The 19934-nt window shown below is 48.6% G+C and overlaps 1 protein-coding gene across 4 annotated transcripts in view; it reads right to left on the bottom strand.

The window, feature by feature from the left end:
- SNX29 (sorting nexin 29) overlaps positions 1 to 19934 on the bottom strand; it is a 599088-nt gene that overhangs the window by 118803 nt on the left and 460351 nt on the right. The window lies entirely within an intron of this gene.

Below are 19934 nucleotides of genomic sequence, written 5' to 3'. Positions count from 1 at the left end.
ACTATCCTGTGTAAAATGGACAACTGATGAGAAGTTGCTGTAAGCACAGGGAGCCCAGCTGGTGCCCTGTGATGAGCTAGAGGGATGGGATTGGGGAGCAGAGAGAGGCTCGAGATGGAGGGGATATATGTATAATTACGGCTGATTTGCATTGCTGTATGGCAGAAACCAATACAACATTGTAAAAATTAAAATTTAAAAGTGAAAAAAATTCTCATTACAAAGGGGGTGGGGCTCTGGCAACACCTCCCCCGACTCCAGGAAAACCAGCTCTGTGACCGCAGGGCCACATCTGCCCCCTGGGTCACTGGAGGCCCAGTGCTGGGCGTGGAGGAGGGACTCAGTGTACCATGTGCATAAATGGGTACACGAGAGAATGGCACCCTCTGGCAGGCTGTGTACTGATGAACATCAGTTCCCAGTATCAGTGGAGAGCGACGGCCCAATTCATCTCAGAGACGCATTTCCATGCTTTTGTCCCAGGCATGCTGTAACAGTGACAGATGGCGGTGGAGAGGCCATTCATCCTTGCTGGCCTGCGTTTCTTCATCTGTTAATGGAGCTGACTAACGGCACCTCCTCCCAAGGTGGTGGGGAGAACAGTCAGGCTTATAAGCCGAGCAGCTGTGCCTGGATCACACAGGCCAGCACGCCGGTGGGGAGGGGTGGGGGCGGTGGTGTGAAATCAATCCCAGGGAGGAGGAGGGAGGGAGGGGGCAAGAGCTGAGATCAGCACAACCCAGTGGAAGGTCACATCAGGATGGCATACACACACCTGGGGCATGAAACTTCTTCATTTTAATCAAGATGTGGTCCTCAAGGTAACATTCAAGGGGTATAAAATGCAAGGGCTATTTCACCTGCTTTTTTTTTTTTTTTTTTTTACAGGCCCTCACACCTTCCAGGGACACACAGCAACTATGTCAGAAAGCAAAACAGAGAAGTGGGAGAGAGCGCAAAGAATTTTTTTTAAATGATATGAGTTAATAAGAGCAGCCCAGGGCTTTTCTGGTGGCTCAGTGGTAAAGGATCTGCCGGCCAGTGCAGGAGGCATGGGTTTGACCCCTGGTCAGGGAGGATCCCATGTGCTGCGGAGCAACGAAGCCCGTGGGCCACAACGCCTGAAGCCCACGCCCTAGAGCCCATGCTGCACAGCAAGAGAAGCCACCACAGCGAGAAGCCCGCACACCGCAATGAAGACCCGCCACAGCCAAAAATAAGTAGAATTAAAAACAAAAAAAAGAAAAGAGCAGCCCAGAGGGTGAAGTCTCCACTGATAAATAGCTACTGTAATCTGCAGTCAGCGAATGTCAATACATGTCCTAAAACCTCTTTCACCGTAAAAGCAGACATGTCTACCGTGACTGATAAATTCTGCCTCTCTCTAAAGAGTACCTGCATCCCCAAATGTGGACCTCATACATCTGAGCTCTGGGAAGGTGACCACCGATATTCTGGCGAACAAGGTGAAGGAGGGAGAATTTAAACCCAAAGAATGCCAATCAATGGATGGAAGTTTCCAGTGGACTTAGATGGAGAAACGGAGGCCTATCAAGTCTGATAGAAGCCCCCAAGTGAAGAGAGACAGTAAATATCCTGGATGACAGATATCAAGTGATCTCAAGTGACTTGAGGGATGAGTCTAATGCAACATGATGAAACTTAAAAAGATCAGTGCTGGACTTTGCAATACAACCCCAAAAGCCAACACTGTAAGATAAGATGGGGGAGATACGGTACAGCAATGGCCTGGGATACAGACTCACGGGTTTTAGTAAATTCAAGTTAAGTGAATACCATCAAAGGGTCACCAAGAAAAGGCCTATGTATTATTTGCTCAGTCGTGTCTGATTCTCTGTGATCCCCTGGACTGTAGCCTGCCAGGCTCCTCTGTCCATGGGATTTCCTAGGCAACAATACTGCAGTGGGTTGCCATTTCCTTCTCCAACTATTTAGATCTCATTAAAAGGTATCTGATATATTTTAAATAAAAGGAGTTGACGAGTCTTGGTTTATTCTAAGTTGACCACACCAACTTAGGTTTTAGCTGCTGCCTGTTAAAAGATGAACTGAAATAGGTTCAGAAACGCCCAGAAGACTTGCTACTCAAAACGCGGTCCGCGAACCAGGAGCATCAGCATCACGTGGTAAGGTGGCAGAAATGCAGCATCTCAGGCTCCACCCCAGATGCACTGACTCAGAATCTGTGTCTTCACCAGAACCCCAACTGGCTCACACACACTTTAAAAGTTTAGAAGCACAGGTCCTCAGAGATGATCTGCAACCAAATTATCAGAAGGAAGATGGAAGAGACTGGAGGATGGTAAACTGAGCCTCAAAGATGGAGGAGGTACGGAACTCTGAAGACCGCAATGAGGAAAAGGAAAGACCGAGATGACGTGTTCTGGATGATTCCAGGAGGCAAACTTCCAGCAGACAGAAGCTAGAGAAAGACAAATTTCATTAGGAAAGAACTTTATAGCAGCCAAAGTTGCCTAAAGAGGAAAAGATATGTCTCAAGAGCTTTTCTGGCACTAGGTACCCAAGCAGTGGTACAACAGATAGACAGATGGTTATCACAATTATGCAAGGATTTGTTTTGTAACAGGGAAGGATAATTAGACCCCAGAAACATCTGGAAAGTCTTGGCTAGCTGTGGAACAGAGACTTCAGGAATTAAGTCTCCAGGGACTGAGACAAGATGGGTCAGTCGGCAAGTAAACCCAGGAGCTAGGACTTGTAGGGCATTCTTTGGGTCCTTACAAGTCACAGCAAATGCAAGCTGCCCAATCAGTATCCATTTCCCTCCAATACTTCTGGGGAGAGCAATGTGTTCAGGAACAAAAAAAATTAACCACATTTTCCGGTGTTCCTGGCAGACTCATTGGAAAAGACCCTGATGTTGGGAAAGATGCAAGCAGAGAATTAGGCAACAGAGGATGAGATGGTTGGATGGCATCGCTGACTCAATGGACATGAATTTGAGCAAACTCAGGGAGACAGTAAAGGACAGGGAAGACTCATGTGCGGCAGTTCATGGAGTCGCAAAGAACTGGACACGACTTAGCGATTGAACAACAAACAGATGAAAGAAAGCTCTTAGGAGAGATCTGACCCAGCCAATAAGTGCCTTTTAACTCTTCTCCCTGTCTTCTTCTTTCTCAAACACAGATGTGAAGACTGGAGCTCCAGCAGTCATTTTATGATCATGAGGTGATCAAGAGAATGGATATAGAAAAGTGGAAGGACCTTGGGTCTCTGATGAAATTATGAGGCCAAATTATTACACCAAATACTAGATGATCTATTCAAAACTTTTTTTTCTTTAAAAGAGAAATATTCACCTCTAAACTGGTCAAGCTAATGCTTTAGAGGTCTACAGACTCATGGCTGAATGCCATTCTTCTCTGATACATTTTGAATGGACTATATCTACTTGTACTATATTTTCACACAAGTGCAAATATCCCCTTAAGAGTGGCAAATGTAATTGCTTATCTGAGCAAGTACAAAACAAATTACCTAGGTCAGGGGAGGGAAGCTGTGGCCTGTGGGTCAAATCCAGCCGCATCTATTTGTTTGTTGTTGTTCAGTCACTAAGTTGTGTCTGGCTCTTAGCGACCCCACAGGCTGCAGCACGCTAGGCTTCCCTGTCCTCCGCTATCTCCTGGAGTTTGCTCAAATTTCACGTTCACAGAGTTGGTGATGCTATTTGTTTACCTACTGTTTATAGCCGCTTACAGTGGCAGAGTGGCTGCAACAAAGACCACATGGCCTGCAAAGCTGAAAATGCTTACTCTCTGCACGTGTGCACGCTAAGTCACTTCAGTCATGTCCAGTTCTGGGTGGCCCTATGGACTCCACCAGGCTCCTCTGTCCATGGGATTCTCCAGGCAAGGATACTAGAGTGGGTTGCCGTGCCCTCCTCCAGGGGATCTTCCCAACCCAGGGGTCAAATCTGTATCTCTTATGTCTAAATTGGCAGGTGGGTTCTTTACCACCAGCACCATCTGGGAAGCCATTTACTTTCTGGTCCTTTACAAAAAAACTTCTCTGGTCCCTGATTTAGATACTCAGAAAGTCCTCATTATTGTTGTTTTTCAACAAACATATACAAATTTAGTGCAGAGAAGGGCAGTGCTTTCCAATAATTACCAGCCCTGGGGTGGACCACACAGAAACCATCTGAGACCCAGGAATTCCTAGAGTCCCAAAGCCTTCTGGTGATTCTGACAAGTAGGCGATGTTACAGTCAGAATGTGCCCCTCCCCCAAAATGCACATATGGAAATCCAAACCACCAATGCAGTACTGGGGCAGGAGATGATTAGGTCATGAGGGTGGAGCCCTCATGAATAGGATTAGTGCCCTTATAAAAGAGACCCCAGAGCTCCCTCATGCCTCCCGTTATGCAAAGACAGTGAGGAGAGAGCTGTCTGGAGCTTTGGTTTTGGACTTCCCAGCCTCTAGAACTGTGTGGAAGAGTTTATTGTTGAAATCACCCCGTCTGTAGTTGTTACAGCAGCCCAAGTGGACCATTAGCACCCCAAGTGGACTAAGACAATGGGCAATTAGGGGAACCTCTAATGCAAAGCACAGACTCTCCCTCCTCTCTGACTATGTGTTTCCTCATCTAGAAAATGGAGCTGAGACCTTACTGATAGAGCCTGTTCCCAAGGCAGTATGGAGAGTGTTTAGGTATAGAAGCCATCCAGCTACGCCTGGCTTCACAAAGACCAGCACATGGAGTGGGTGGAGACTGATTTGGAGAAGGAGGGAGAGACCAGAGTTGAGATCGACCCAGTTGGATGGAAAGTCACATCCATATGGGATAAGCATAACTGGGGTGTAAAATTTCTTTAATCAAGAGAACACTCTGGGGGCACAACACATGAGGGCTGTGTCATCAGCATTTACAGGCCCTCACAGCTCCCAGGGACACCCAGCAACTGCATCATGAGGGAAAACAGAGGGAGAGAGATCAATGCATTTTTAAAAATTACATGAGTTAAGAACAGCCCAGAGAGTAAAATCTCCAATGATAAATAGCTCTTATAATCTGCAATCACTGAATGTCAATACACATCTTAAAAACCTCTCACATAACGATAAAAATTGGCAACTCTAATGTGTGCTATAAATTATAATTCTACATTTCTCTTAACACATTCAAGAGCCAAATGCTTCACTCTGTGCAAGCACTGATTCCTTTCTGCCTCTCCAATGGACCCTTCTTGGGCTTCCTCGTGGGTACGTCCTCTCCTGCCCGTGTTCCCAGGACCCTCCTCGCCCTGACACAGGTGTCCACTCCCACATCTGCACATTTCGTTTTAGGTCAACGGCTCTCAAATTGTTATCTCTAGTCTGGATCTCTGACGTGAACTCTGGACTCAGGCTTGAGAAAGCTCTTCTTGTCTAGCTCTACACTCAGGATCTCTACCTCACTCTCTCGGCGAATGGATCACTGAGTTGCCTGAGTCAGAAATCTGGGCATCAGCATTGACCAGTGCTGTTCGTTACCCCCATGTCCAAGTACTGAGCAGCAGGGATTAGCCAAGCCCACCTCCAGAGGCAGCCCCGCTCCTTGTGGGACCACAACAGCAGGCTTCAGGCACTCCTTCAGCCTCCCGTGTTTCCCCATTCAAACTCCTCCAGCGGCTGTCCGAGAAGGATGCTCATGCCAGAGACTAGGTTCTGGGGCAGGTTCATCGAGCAGGGAAGGCTCCTGCATCATTACAACCATCTCACTTCTTCAGGCTCCATTCCTCGCTTTGGCAAACCAGCATCATGCCTACCTGCCTGCCTTTTCTTTAAAATTCTTTCATCTCTTAAATTCTTAAAAATGTCTTAACAACCAGGATGGTGTTGATTTGCTTGTGTTCTTTAAAACCTTCTTAAAAATGTTCAGATGAGAGCAAACATCCTGTTCTAGAAACAGCATCATCCCTTGGCCTTCCACACTCCAAGTGTTACCCCCTGCTGTGGGGATAGCAGGCATTTAAGAACTCAGAACTTTGGAACAGCAGCATTAGAAAGGACCTCAGAAACCATTAGTTCAGGAACCTCCCTGGCGGTCCAATGCAGAAGACGCAGGTCCGATCCCTGGTTGGGGAACTAGAAGCCGATGGGCTGCTAAGCCTGTGAGCTGCGACTACTGAGCCTGTGCACTTGAGAGCCGGCACGCCACACCAGAGAGCCTTCAAGCCACAACTAAGACCGGGTGCACCCACCAACCAATCACCAACCAACGCATTTTGTTTTTCAAAAAAGAAACCGTTAGTTCAATCCTTCCTTTCTGTGACAAATACTCCCTGCTCATCTCATATCCTCCTTGATGTCTGGCTCTGGGGGCCCATGGCTTGGGGAAAGCCACCCGGACTGAGAATCTGAATAAACAGCATTGGAGAGAGGGAAGGCCGTGGGCATGATGACTGGGGCAGGGAGGGAAGCAAGTTTCTGGTGGTGGAGAATGGGGGCTCTGACATCAGAGCAGTGTCACCAGGAAGCAGACCCAATGCATGGAGGCAGTTACGCGCCGAGACACTGCAGCCAAATTCTGGGGTTCAGACCCCAGCTCTGCCGTGCACCCTGAGAAAGCCACTTCACTTCTCTGTGCCTCTGCTTCCTCCTTTGAGAAATAAGGGTATTACCTCCCTTGCTGGGTCTTGGGAGGAGTAAATAAGTTCACATGTGTAACAGGCTTAGAATAGGGCCTGGTAGACAGAAGATGCCATTTAAGTGTTTGATAAAGAAACAATTAAAAATGTAACATAAGGACTTCCCTGTGGTCCAGTAGTTAAGAAACCTGCCAATGCAGGGGACACTGGTCCAATCCCTGGTCAGGGAACTCAGGTCCCACGTGCCTCAGGGCATCTAGGCCCATGCACCGCAACTAATGGAGCCGGTTTTGGAGCCCGCATGCTGCCAACTACTGAGCCAGCACTCTAGAGCCTGTGTTCTGCAGCAGAAGAAGCCACTGCAATGAGAAGCCTTCGCACCACAACTAGAGAGTACCCCCAGCTCGCCTCAGCTAGAGAAAGCACACACGCCACAACAAAGGCCCGGCACAGCCAAAAATAAAACACATAAATACACAACATTGAAAAAAATGCAACCCATTGGTTAGGCCGCCACTGGGGATTTACAAAGGTATGGATTTTGTAAGTCTCTGATCTTGCTAATCAGCTTTAATATTTATCCCCTCCAATGGTTTGGCTGATGGGAACTGGGCTCTACCAGGGCATGGGAATGGTCATAGCTGGCTCACGGACTGCAGGGGGAATCCCAGAAGATCAGACCTCGACCACCAGTCAGTTATGTGATGTTAGGTAAACTGCTTCTGAATCTCAGTTTACTCACTTGAGAAACGGGTATAACTGGGGGGCGGGGAGGGGGGAACGTGCCTGAAAGTGTTTATACAAATGCCGTGAGGGTTACCTGCTGCTATTATTATTGTTGTTGTTATAACCATCATCATCAAAAACATGAAATTCTGCAAAGAAGGAAGGGAAGAAGCACTGCCGCTGAAGGCACACCTGTCTTAGCTCTACGGTCTCCACCCTAGGAGCTCTGTTCAGTAAAGAATAAGTATACAGATTACTGCTGAGCCTTAGACTCAGAGTTCAGAACAAGTTATGCTGTGGGTCATTAAAAATTTCGAATAAAAATATGAATGATCATGCCTCTCCCCTAAAAAGCTCCCTAAACATGACTCCCAAAACACATTATTTCTCCAGAGTCTGTGAAAGCAGCTCTGTCCCTGAGACTGGATGGGGTGCAGGAGTTGAACTGGAGAGCCTCTAGGTCCCTTCACGGACCCCCTCAGGGGGCCTCTGTGTCCTTAGATCATTCACAAACCCCAAGCACTTTACTGGGCTCTTCCACCCACATCCCACTCCCATTTCATTGTGGAGACCAAGGGGTTCATGGAAATCAGGCAGGAGGTCTGACCTTGGGCTTGACTTAGGAGGACTTCATACCCAAGGGGCAGGGCAATAGCAGAACCATCCCTGGAGCCTCTGTCTTGAAAGCTCAGCTGTCTGAGTCACCCAGCAAGTGGGAGAGAAGCCTCCCGGGAACACTGGGTGGGGAGAACTGATGCCCCAGGGGGACTGGGGGCAGAGAAGGGCCCAGGCACTTCCTCGAGTTAAGTGACCACCCTGCCCCAGCCAGTATCGTTAGACTGAGGCCATCTCAGAGGTGAAGAGCGGCCAGTGGGCATTTCTGGCACCAGCCTCTGTTCTAGCTGGAGGCCATCTGATAACAAGACAAGGGGAGCTGGTCACGGAGCCCATGGAGACCAACAACACACTTCTGGTCAAGCATCCCTGTTCTCAGCTTTCACTGCTGTCTGGATGTCAATCAAACCCAGACCTCTCTGGTTAGCAGTCAAAGCCATGAAGCAAGAGTCAAGAACACGGTCAGACCCAAGAGAGTGAAACAATATTTTTCAGAATGCCAATAACATAGAAACACCTTCGATGCTAACACTTGCCATTTATGAAGTACCTACTATGTGTAAGGGATGCCACACACCTCACCAGGCATCCTCACGCGAGTCTGCAAGGCAGACAGTGTGAACTTGCCCCTTCCCCAGATAAAGATGTGGGCTCAGAGTGGGTGTGTTGCCTGCCCAGAGGAGGTAGGGAAATGGAAAGTTGAACCCAGGTCTGCCTCATGGCGAAGGCCTGACTGTACTTTTTGACTGTACCAAGTGGCATGTGGGATCTAAGTTCCCCGACCAGGTATTGAACCCACACCTCCTGCAGTGGAAGCTCAGAGTCTTAACCACTGGACCGCCAGGGAAGTCCAGGCCCGGCCCTTTCTATTACAGCACACAGCTGCAGAACCCAGGCCCTCCAGGGCCCCAGGAACCCCAAGCCAGCAATGCTGGCAACTGGCAAGCAAGGTCCCTGCTCAACAGCTCTGAGGCCTAACCGCCCCTCTGCTGGGGAGACCACATGTCCTTACAACAGTCTCTTTGGTACCAGCGATGTCAACTGCTCTCTCTCATTCATGCCTCTCCCTTCAGGAATCTAATGCCATCAAAATCACGCAGAATTACCTCAACAGTCCAGCCTCAACAGCCATGCTTTTAGCATCTGAAATCAGGAAATGATCTCTGAAAATTAAGTTGTCCTTGAATTAGACTTAACCAAACTGTGCACTTCTTTCACTGAAGAATTCAAAGGGCTTATGTCCAAAATTATTAGGTTTCTGTTCTTGTTTTGTTTTGTTTTTAAGGGCTTGCTCCCTCCAAATTAAGTTTGATAGGCCCCAGTTCTGTCTGCTTGAGCCATAACGATAATAATTCCTTGGAGGAATAAAAAGAGTTGACCTCTCCCAGCAAAAACAAGTTCCCTTTTAAAATGAGCAATAAAAAGACACTTCAAGTCCAATCTCCTTGACTCAGCAAAAGAAAAAGAAAATAGAAGGGTAATATCTGTCATCAGGAATGGGGCAAATCCTCTCTTCTCTATTTTAAGAAGGAATTCGAATCTTGAGGTTTCTTTTCCATGGGGAAGAATGACCCCAGGGATGTGTGTAATAATCCTGGGGGGAAGGAGAGGTTAAGTGGGGGAGGAGGCAAAATTCTCAGTCCGGATGAACTGAACCCAGAGCAGACTCACAGGTAGACAGTCTCATCTGGAAGATGAAGACCGTCTGCTGGGAAGGGGCGTGCCCATCAGACCCCCTGTGCCCGCCGCCTAGCAGCACCACCCACCCGCCCACTCTACGAAGCGCTCCCCCAGGCTTCTTTCACCTGCTTCTGAACTCCATCTCAATGGGCTCTGCAGAGTGTGCCCCTCGGTGTCTGGTTCTTTTCACTCCCTGTTGTGTCTGGGCGATGTTTCCGTGTGGTGTGGGTAGCACTCCCGTGTCCTGCTCACTGTCCACGCTGTGGGCATGCCACAGCTTATACGCCCTCTGTGCTGGGGTGGACACTGCTTCCAGTTGGGACTGTTATGGGTAAGGCAGCTATGGGCACTGACGCATCTCTTTTCTTGTTGGTTTTATTAAGTTTTTATTGCTGTATAGTTGCTTTATAATGTGTTATTTTCTGCTATACAGCAAAAATGAATCAGCTCTATTTACACACATATTCCCTCTTTTTTGAATTTCCTTCCCATGTAGTCACCACAGAGCACTGAGTAGAATTCGTGTGTTATACAGTAAGTTCTCATTAATTATCTATTTTATATATAGTATCAATTGTGTATATATGTCAGTCCCAAGCTTCCAATTCATCTCTCTTCACTGTATAAGAAGGTCTCCAGGTCCATCCACATCTCTACAAATGACCCAATTTTGTTCCTTTTTATGGCTAAGCAATATTCCATTGCATATATGGCTTTTGCTCTTTTCTTTCGGGATCACAGATCTAAATGTGTAAGGTAAAATCAGAAAGCTACCAAGAGAAAGCCTACAGGATAGCTTCATGACCTTGGGGGTAGGTGAGGATTCCCAGTGGGAGCACAGAAGGGCACAATCGAGGGTGCTTGAGACGCCCTGTGTCTCTGGGCAGGGCTACACAGAAATACACAGAAGTAAAATTCACTGAACATACACTGAAGATTTACACGTCTACGGATAAACAACGAGGTCCTCCTGTGGAGCACAGGGAACTATATTCAGTATCTTGTGATAAACCACAATGGAAAAGAATAGAAAAAAGAATGCATACACGTGTATAACAGAATCATTTTGCTGTACAGCAGAGACTGGACGACATTATAGATCAACTATCCTTCAAGGGACTTCCCTGATGGGCCAGCAGTTAAGAATCCACCTTCCAATGCAGGAGACGTGAGTTCAGTCCCTGACGGGGCAACGAAGCCCACACAGCGAAACTGCTGAGCCTGTGTGCTGCAACTGGAGAGAAGCCCACACACCACGACGGAAGACCCTGTGTGTCACAGGACCTGACAGAGCCAAACAAACTAATAGATATTTTCTTAAGAAAACCAAACTATACACCATAAAAACTATTTAAGCCTCTGGTATTTATATTAAACCTGGATATAAAAGTGGAAGTCAAAAAAAAGCCATACCGATACTATCCTCAGGAGAGTGAGCTTTTTACCCTAATTTATGATGGTGGGATGTCTGAAATAGTCTGTGAGCCTGACACAGTCAGATGTCAGTGCTGAGAGGGGGTCCAGGTTCAGGACTCTGGCCTCGGGGAGACCTGAGCCTGAATTTCAGCTCTCCCTCTTGGAGCCAAGCCGTCCTGGGTATGTATATTTACCTCTTCCAGCCTCCATTCTCTCTGTCTCTCTCTCTGTGCTGCTGCTGCTGTTACTGCTTAGTCACCTCAGTCGTGTCTGACTCTGTGCAACCCTATGCACCTGCAGCCTGCTAGGCTACTCTGTCCATGGGATTCTTCGGGAAAGAATACTGGAGTGGGTTCCATGCCTCCTCCAGGGGATCTTCCCAACCCAGGGATCAAACCCTGGTCTTCTGCATTGCAGGCAGGTTCTTTACCCCAGCAGGGAAGCCCTCCCCCCTCCTCTCTCTATATATATGAAGAAGGGAGGGAGCAAGCCAAGAAGTCAGAAGGGGAGAGGGAGAATGAAGAGTTAAGAGTTTGTTCTCAGTGGGCTGAAGTCTCAGCTCTGCTTTAAGATCTGCCAAGCACAGATTCTTTAGCCAGCCACATGCTGAACCTTAGGCATGTCTGAGGCCTGTTCTATGAGGGGCAGAAGGGCCCAGAGAAAGTGCATGGGCTGCACAGGGAGAGAAGTCTGGGTTCAAACACTCCACCTCAAATCTCAGCTTTTCAATCTGTAAAATGGGGCCAAGACCAATCCTGTCGAGTGGCTGTGAGATGCCATGCCTGGCAGGAAGGAAGCGATGGCAGCTGTTGATATGGTAACCCCATCACCTTCGTCTTCATCTGCCTTTGTGTACATGAACCTCCCTATTACAGAATTAGGGGTAATTATAGGCTGTGCAATCACAAAATTAAAGCAGGTAATTACCATGCCTGCCTAATTAATTGTCGAATGCCAGGCAGGCAAGGAAACACAAACAGAACGCACAGTCTGTGGGCTGGGCAGTTAAGCATCCCCTTTGCTTCCAAAAAACTGTCAACAGAAGCAGCGGAGTTCAGTAAATGACCTTCTCAGGAGGGTTTTCAAGGATGCAAATGAAACCTGGGAAGTGCTACTGGGCCTTCTGACTCGAAACAAGCTTGGTACACGGGCATTTATACAGCTCCTGCCACACAAGCACCAGGGTCTCTGGACAAGGCGCTCTTCTGGGAGAGGAACTTCATAGGTGATCCCTGATGGATGCTACTAACCTCTGCAAGGACCAGACCCTCCAGAGAAAGCTGCTGATGGGAATGTAGCAAGAACCCTGAAATTAATGCTCATTTACACGCTGCTTGTTTGAAAACCTCCACCAAATGCGTGCCTCTCTGTTTCCAGCTTCAGGCAACTTCATTTTTAAATTTACTTTTATTCCGTTTCTTTATTTTTGCCTGCGCTGGGCCTTTCCTGCTTTGTGAAGGCTTTCTCTGGTTGCGGTGCATGGGTTCCTCACTGCGGTGGCTTCTGCTGTTGTGGAGCACAGGCTCTAGGCACGTGGGCTTCAGTAACGGCAGCTTGCGGGCTTCAGAGTGCGGGCTCCGCAGTTGTGGCGCACGGGCTTAGCTTCCCCGCCACGTGGGATCTTCCTGGGCCAGGGACTGAACCCGTGTCCCCTGCACTGGCAGGCAGATTCTTATCCCCTGCACCACCAGCAAAGTCCTTCAGGCAACTCCTTACTATCCACAGTCCTCCATCTTAAAACCAAAAATGTGTTGTTGTTTTTTCCCCCTTTAATCTTTTGGCCATGCCTCAGGGCATGCTGGATCTTATTTCACTGGACCAGGGATTGAACCCACGTCCCTAGTATTGGAAGCACAGGTTCTTAACCACTGGACCACCAGGGAAGTCCCCAAATGCTTTTTCAAGAATGGAAGCTAAGTTCATGTGAATGTCTTCAGGCCTCCAGAAGATGATGTACCATTTACTATTGCCAACCATGGGACAGACATTTGACCTACAGTTTTCACCAGAGCCCTGCAATTTTATATGCCGAGAAATGGAGTCTTGGAGCAGCTAAGCAACGCGCCCAATATGACCCAGGGGGTGAGGAGCAGAACCAGAACTTAAGGGGCCTTAAGTTGCTGCTACACCCGAAGCCCAGGCCGCGTGCTTTCGGCCCCAGAGAAGAGCAAGTGCTATAAACTCGAAGCTCAGATGCCCTTTATGAGGACTGTTAAATGAGGAGGGTCAGATGACTTCAGGGTAAGAAAGATTCTCTGAGGAATGGCTTTAGGTTCCTGATTAATTTTGCTTCCTTAATATCCAAGGAAGGAAATGATTTGTGTTTTGGTTGGCGGCCTGTGTTAATGGCTCCGAACAAAACTTTCTTCTTAATGAAATGGCTTCATGTGTTATTAACTGTAAGTGTCCTCGTTGCTAGAACAAAATGCCTGAATTACTGCATGATCACACTGATGGAGTGATATTATTATAGCCAAATGCCGAGGATAAGATGAATAACTGAGTTGGAGAAAAATGACTTTTTGGTTCACTGGGTTATGCAGATGAGGCAGACTTGTAAAGGCGGAAATGCATTACCAAAAACTGCCAGCATCAGCCCACGTGCCTTTTAAAGGAAGACAGCGGAAGACCTTGCTGGTGGTCCAGTAAAGAATCCCTGCCAATGCCAGGGACACGGGTTTGACCCTCGGTCTGGGAAGATTCCACATACCAAAGGGCAGCTAAGCCTGTGTGCTACAACTACAGAAGCCCTCTCGCCCTCGAGCCCAGGCTCCACAGCCAGAGAAGCCACCGTCACGAGGAGCCTGCACACCACATCCAAGGGTAGCCTCCACCAGCCACAGCGAGAGAAAGCCTACGCAGCAACCAAGACCCCGTGCAGCCATAAAGAAAGAAAGAAAAAAGAAGGATAGAGGATGAGCAGTGGAATACACCTGCCCAGTCTCCGTGTTTCAGGGACTACCGCACCTTGCACACCATGTTCCAGCCTGAGTGCTACTGTCTCTGGCTGTGCTGTGCTCAGCCACTCAGTCATGTCCAGCTCTTTCGACCTGTAGCCCACCAGGCTTCTCTGTCCGTGGAATTTTCCAGGCCTAAGTCTCTAAGAGGAGAGGAAACTTTTTTTTTTTTTGGTAAACATTATAGCCCATGACGGAGAAGGCAATGGCACCGGTAGCAGCAGCACAGCCCGTGAACCATGGCTGCAGCGCCCGTTCACCTGCACCTTCATCTGCCATCGTATCTTACGGAGGCTGAGCCACTGGTCCAACACAGAACTGGTCAGAAAGCAAGCAAACTCTGGGGCCCAGGTCGTCCTGACTCTGGGGATCGCATCTTCCCATGACCACCCACCAATCTGGTGACAGAAGCTGGGACTCAGGTCTCTGGCGTGCTGAGATCTTGACCCGGGGGCTCACCTTTTGGCTCTAAAGTCAAGTCTCTGACTAGGTAAGTCACAGGTGGGATCACTTCCGGTGAAGGTCAGAGGCAGATGGACTCTCACAGAGGAACCATGGGGAATGTCTCCACGTCATGTCATAACCTGCTATGCAAATAAACCTTCCAGGCCAATCGGGCCCACTAGGACCCCTGCTCTGCCAGACGCCCACTGTGGCCCCCATCACCGCTAACAGCAGCCTTGGCCAGAGGACCAGGAGGAAACAAGCGTGACACTGACTGTGCTCTGACTTCATGGATCTGACCCTGTACTGGGGTGGACCTCTCCCCTGCTGGGAGAGTCATGTGCCCTTTCAAGGGAGTTGGAGACCAGAAGGCAGGCAGAGAGTCACCCTTCTGAGACCCCTGGACTTGAGGGCAGCCCCAATTGCAAGTTCTCCCCAGTGCTGTATTTCTTGGCCATGATCCCTACACTGTTGGCCCAGTTTTATTACAAGTTCTGGCCTGGTCTCGGTTGTGCAGAGTGGACACAGGGAACAGGCCCAGCTATCTGATGCAAAGAGCCAACTCACTGGAAAAGACCCTGATGCTGGGGAAGATTAAGAGCAGTTGGAGATGGGGACGACAGAGGATGAGATGGTTGGATGGCGTCACTGACTCAACGGACATGAGTTTGAGCACACTCTGGGAAACAGTGAAGGACAGGGAAGCCTGGCCTGCTGCGGCCCATGAATTTGCGAAGACTTGGACATGACTGAGCGACTGAACAACACAGAAAGTTAGAGAAAGCATCCTACCCCCTCCCCAACCCAAGCCAGAGCAAAGGTGACCGTAGGTGGGCCAGGTGCCCAGATCCCTGGCCATCTAATGAGGGTCATCCTCAGCCAAGCAGCAACGTTAGGGGCCACAGAGAAAACCACAGGGGCAGGTCCCCAAGCACGCTTGAGACAGTTCCCAGGAAACTCAGAAATAGCTGGAACCATTGTGATGGGGGCTTATTTCCAGCCATCAAGCTGCCGGGGGCTCCAGGGATCACACTTGGGGAATTTTAAAAGGAAGCATGACTTCATCCCGCAGTCACAGGCCGCAGTCTGGATAGCTGAGTCACGCGCATTGTGACTGGGCCACGCGCACGGCAGTCAACATTCGCTTGCCAAAAGCTGGCTACTCCGTTCACAGCACTGAAGCTACAGACGGGGTTTCAGACTCACTGCAAAAGGCAATGAGACCTTCTGCTTCTCTCTTCACAGATGTAAATACCAGCCAAGTCTTCTGGGGGCAGGGGGCAGTGGAGAAGCAGAAGTCGGATATCTGTTTACTCTCAAATAATTCAATTTAGAGACCATTTAGGAGACGATAAGTATGACTCCAATCACATGTGTGTATGTGCGCAATTATATCCCTGAAAATAACCAGAAGGCTTCAAATCAAAACATTAACAGCGGTTGTGTTGGAATGTTTGGTAAATTCTTATTACTGTTATGGTTTTCCCAGTTTCCCAACTTTTCTACTTCTGTTGAATACTGACTTTGATGAGGGAAAAATGAAATGATACATTTCAGGTCAGTGGGGCTTCCGGTGAGCTTTGAGAAGACAATGCATAGTCACCCTCCCTCTTCTCTCCAAATGCAACTGGATAAATGTTCAGAGCTGCTTTGAAATGCATGGCCACATTCCAAAACAAAACAACTGTCCTTGTCATTTAGGAGGAAACCTCAATGAGTGCGGGGGTGGGGACTCGGGCCCGACCTGGGCTCCAGGGCCTGAGAGCTCGCTGGGGCCCGGGGACCATGCAGGCCTGCCCACAGAATGAAACCAAGCTGGGCATGATTGTGAAGGCAGAAGGGGGGCCAGGATATTTGAGATACTGATCTCCATATGCACCTGAATTCTGCCACTATAATGAAACTGCAAGAAAAACGCTCTTGGAAGATCTGATGTTCCAAACCGCTTCCCAGTCCCAAACAGCTGTGACACTGCTGAGATAGACGGGAAGCTCCTTGTCACTCTGTCACCCCAGAGCTAAAGTCTTGGAGGAGGTTGCTGATGTGGGAAAGTTTTACAAACAGAGGAAGTCTCTCAGCCTCGGAGAGAAGGGTCCCAGTGAAAACTCACTCTGGCTGCACATCTCTGCTCAAGGGGGAAGCCAACCCTGTCTCTAACTCTCATCAGAGCCATGAAGGAAGCAAAACCAGGACTTCCCTGGAGCTCCAGTGGTTAAGACTCCTCATTTCCACAGCAAGGGGCATGGGTTCAGTCCCTGACTGGAGAACTGATGTCCCATGTGATACATGGCATGGCCAAAAAAAAATGAATAAAAAGTCCTAAGCCAAGCTGCACACACATAAGTATTCAGTCTACTTCAGCTCATCCAGTGTTTCCTGAGCACCTACTACGAGCCAGGATCTGAGCCAGCTGCAAGGAGATAGATGGAGGTGGACCAATAGTTTGGAACAGTGATTACGAGCTGTCTGGGGACTCAGACTGCCTGGGTTTGAATCGTGACTTCACCTCCTTTATTAGCTGTGAACCTTAGTAACTGACTAAAGCTCTCCACATGACTTACATTTCTTAATGTAAAAGGCGGGGCAGGGACTTCCCTGGTGGTCCAGTGACTAAGACTCTGAGCTCCCTATGCAGGGGGCCCAGGTTCAGCCCCTGGTCAGGGAACTAGAGCCCACATGCCACAACGAAAGATGCCAGATGCCACCTGAGATCTGACTCAGCCAAATAAATAAAAATAAATAAATAAAGAGTTTGCATGCTTAGACTAAGGATCCCGAGTGCTGCAACCAAGACCCAGTGCAACCAAAGTTCTGGCCCACTCTAAAAGGTCCCACATGAATGAGGCTGACAGACAACTAAATGGACAAAAACTACAGTCCGGGTGGAATCAGTGCTATGACACAGGAGGCTGGGAGACAAGGAGAAGCAGCATGGAATGCAGTGCGGAGTCCATCAAGGAAAGCTTCCTGGAGGAGGTGATGTCTAAGCAAAGACTTCAAGGGCGAGGGGAAGGAAGGGTGAGGACAATCCAAGTCAAAGCTACTGAAGTTTTCTACTTTGATTACACGGAGACTTTTCCAAACCAAGTGTTCTTAAGAATAGAGATATAGCAAAAATGAACTCGTGATAAAAGAATTTGGTGTCTGAACAAGCAGTACACTCAACTCTGAAGATACCAAAGAGACGGCTAACCCTAAAAGACAGTTTTAGGGCTTCCCTTTCTAAATGAAGAGTTTCAGACACATCGGGACTATTCAGCCACATTTGGCCTCCAAAGACCTGGGCTGTGTGATCAAGCATCTTTCAGGCAAGCAGTTCTCATGTAAATGAATGGGCGAGGGAGGCGATTATTCACCAAGGCTGACCATGAGTGTCACTTTCTAATGTGATTAAGTGACCTCCCTCCTCCTGCTGCTGCTAATTGTCCTTTAAAGAACTGGGAGCTGTTCGTGATGTGCAGAATTCGATCCATACCAGGCGCGGGTCCATCACACGATGCTTCTGCTCCAGGCACATCAATCTCCTGCAGGCGCGTCTGTCCTGGAGGGAAACCCTGTGAGCTAGCCTAACACAGTCCCTGGTTTTTCTCTGCCCAGTCATGGACCCTTTCATTGCTGGGAAGCAAAACCAATTAATGACAGCTTTGGGGAAACAGGGACTTACTGAAAAAATACAAGGGTATCTCAGACAACCGAGGGCTAGAAGTGCTGCTGGGCTCTCCAAGAGGCTAGACCAGGAGCCAGAGAGCCATCAGAACCAGGACAGGGAGTCAGGCATCCTACACGCTGCGCGTTCTCTCTCTGCATGCTAGCTTTCTCTACTTCTTGTGCTCATGGTCCAATCGTGACACCTCTCAAACCCAGCCCCATACATGTTCAGACTGACCCACTCACGGCTTGCCCAATCCTAAATGTTCCAGGGGTGAGCCTCCGCAGTGGACACTGGGCATTCCTCTCTGCCGGGCACCCATACCCCCTCCTTCTGGCAGCAGCACACCAATTCTCCTCTAGGGACCCGGTGTCTACCCAACCTCAGTCCCTGTGCTTCCTGGGGACCCCACCTGAGCTCTGATCCTAGAGGCAGGCACAAGATCAAGGCCTGGCCGATCAAAGCCCTGGGGTTACCACAGGAAGGGCATGTCACCCAAGCCAGTCTAATAGGGAGCTTGTATTACTGGGAAAGAGGTGAGGCATATTTTAGTTGCATTTTCCCTGTGAGGATGTAAGCTCAGATCTGCTGGAGCTTATATCCTCACAAGGAGAGGAACCCCACAAGGAGGGGAACCTACTAGAGAATAAAATCGTAAGAGAAAGGGAGGGAGGGTGGGAGGAGGAGGAAGATGGAGAAAAGCAAAGGGAGGGAGAGTGACTGAGCACCTGGATCAAGCCACACCTGAACTCATTAAGCCAATAAATTCTGTTTTAAGACAACATTTCTGCCACTTGCAATCAAAAGAATTAAGACCAAAAGAGAGATGATTAGGCAAGTATTTACACAGTTTTCCCCTGGGTGGGCATCCATGCTGGGTCAATTAGCCTTGGCAAGTGTCTGTGTATCTGTGCAGCGTGTATGGAGGAGGAGGGAGCAATTTCTAGAGAAGTAGAAGCCTCAAAGGATCCCTCCTCCACAGAGGCCTTCAGTTTATTTACACAACACGAAGCTTCTTCTGGTGCCCTTTGTAGTGAGCCTGGCAACTGTGGGCTGAGATAACCTTGGAGCTGAGCCAAGAGTCTGAATACTACCCCCAGCACAGCCTAGAAACAGGACAAGTGGTGACTGTCAAACAGACCAAAAAATGTGGATAAGAAATACAGAACTCTCCAGTTAGAACTGATCCTTAATCAAATAGCTACGAATTCTCAGGCAGTCACTGCAGAATACTTCAGCGAGCATGTCAAGACCAGATTTCTCTTCCCCCCTTGTGGACTCATTCAGTTCATTCAGTCTGGATTTCTTCAGAATGCCACAGCATCTCTGTCCTGGCGTTATGGAAACCCACCCCCATCAAACTGCATTTAGGAGGCTTTAGTTAAATAACATGAAAAAGATGGCGTTGAGCTCGGGCAGAGATGCTACCAGCTGCAAGTCTGCTCCAAGCAGACTCGTGGACGGAACACGGCAGATGCACCCCCAAGAGGCCTCAAAGTTCCTTCACGAGCTGTCGGAGAGCCTAAGGTGAAGCTGAAGACATGCTGCCCAAAGCATCCTAAAGCAACCCAGATGCACATTCTTTTTTACACAGCTGCAAGCCTGTGCTCGCGCTCTTTAATCTCCCTCTTTGAAAAGCATCCAATTTCAGAAATTTTGCAGTAATCATTTCAGAGCAATGAAAAACAAACAGAACAATAGAACATCTCAGATGAGAACTCTGTGCACCTCTCTCTTAATGTTCGCTTAAAGAGACACATTAGTCATTAGGAAGAGCCCTCTTTTATCCCTCTACACAACCAAGCTGCTTGCTTGCAGACCACAAACACTG

The sequence above is a fragment of the Bos javanicus genome, chromosome 25 (assembly GCF_032452875.1).
Source record: "Bos javanicus breed banteng chromosome 25, ARS-OSU_banteng_1.0, whole genome shotgun sequence".
Taxonomy (NCBI): Eukaryota; Metazoa; Chordata; class Mammalia; order Artiodactyla; family Bovidae; genus Bos; species Bos javanicus.
The sequence above is the reverse complement of the archived record's forward strand: the minus strand, read 5'-3'. Positions and strand labels throughout refer to the sequence as shown.